Genomic DNA, 1,771 nt, shown 5'->3' on the forward strand with positions numbered 1-1,771 from the left:
TTACCAACCGCCCCCACGCTGGGCACCAAATGTGATGGTTCACCCCTGCTGCTGCTCTTTACAGGAGACAGGATTGAACCATAAACATAGACGTGGGGAGAGCACCCGTATCAAAATGGTCATCTAAAACTCAATACCTGGTTGTGGTCAAAATCCTTCCAAAGACCTTCACAACAACATCTGCACATTACCAAGTGTACATGTGCATTAATTAACAGCATGTTGAAGAACATCTTGTTTTCGACCTAAAAATTATTTGGCCCACCACAAAATCAAACCCCCAAAAATATTACACAACCAGCTGATGGAACTTGGGAATCCGGTGTTAATAGAACTCACCAATAGCAGCCGCCTACAGGCTCCTGCCATTATGACATCAGTGTCACAGACTGTGGCAGAGCTGGCAGAGCTGGCAGAGCTCAGGAGCAGGCCTTCTGGTCTCGGCAGGGAGGTGGGCCAGCAGGCTGTAGGCAGGAGCAGGGTCACAGACTCCTCTTCCTGCTATGGGAACCACGGCTACACTCACAGGCACTGGCAGGCCGGAGCATAGTGGGGAGGCAGAGACCCATTTTAGGCATGCCACAGAACACAAAGAGCACAGAGCGGAACGTACCTGGCACTGGCAGTGATCGGCTAGCCATGCCTTACCCTTGCACTGACCCTCAAGCCATGCAGACCCTGCCAAGATCAGAATGGACAGTGATGGGTAGAAACCGGCTCAGGATATTTTGTCAGGTTGAAAGAGATCCTCACTGAATAAATCACTATGAACAGGGGGTGATTGGCTAGTACATATGATTGTACACAATATTGTGTCAGGAGAGAGGAGAGTGAAAGACAAAGAGTGAGAAAGCGAAAGTAGGCAATCTTGGAGCGGCTCATCCACCCACTCACTCTTCCACCCACACATACACACTGACTCACTTCACCTCAAGCCCACCCACACACACACATAGACTAGATGGGGATCAGAGGCGTACCTGGTTACCCACAATTCTCACCACCACCCCCAAGTCTTGTGAACAACAGGAACCTCAAAAGTCAAAAGACTTGTCCTAAACAACTTCTACGTGGCCTGATACTGCAAAAAACTAGAATACAGACCACAGCTCTTTAAATATATCAAATATAAGGACATACCAAACCAACCAAGCTGAGTGTTGCTGTTGATTAAAACAGCAACCAGCAGTTGAAACAACAACAGAACATACTGGGATGAGGCTGGAGACACGTAACCAGTCTCAAATTCATAGAAAAAAGCTATGGATGCAAGGACTGACCATTCATGATATCAACATTAAAGTTTTAACCATGTTTTGAGGCTATATCCGGTTTGTTTACATTTACTTTGTTTACAAACATTTGAGTCAAACAAGCTTATATGGTATTTTGTGGAACCAACAGTTGAACTAAGCTCATGGGGCATTTAAGTTATATTCTTCGAGAATCAAATGGGTACATATCATGAATTAATAAGTCCAAAATGGGATGTAGCAACTGCAGAGGACCCCAGTAAGGGTCATTAGACTAATACCACCATAACAGCCCAATGAAAATACCGAAACACCAGAGCAGAATTGCCTGAATCAAGGGCCCATTGGTAATGGCATGATCAAGTATTGCTTTCAGACATTGTTCTTTTTGACTGTATAGGAAGGGGTCTCAACTCTAACACCTCCCACGCAAATGTACCTCACTGTGTCTAACACACAAACACACCGCCTCAGCCCGGGGGCTCCCCTTTCAACAGCCGACTCGCTGAAGGTGTGAT

The sequence above is a fragment of the Oncorhynchus gorbuscha genome, linkage group LG09 (genome assembly GCF_021184085.1).
Source record: "Oncorhynchus gorbuscha isolate QuinsamMale2020 ecotype Even-year linkage group LG09, OgorEven_v1.0, whole genome shotgun sequence".
NCBI classification, from domain to species: domain Eukaryota; kingdom Metazoa; phylum Chordata; class Actinopteri; order Salmoniformes; family Salmonidae; genus Oncorhynchus; species Oncorhynchus gorbuscha.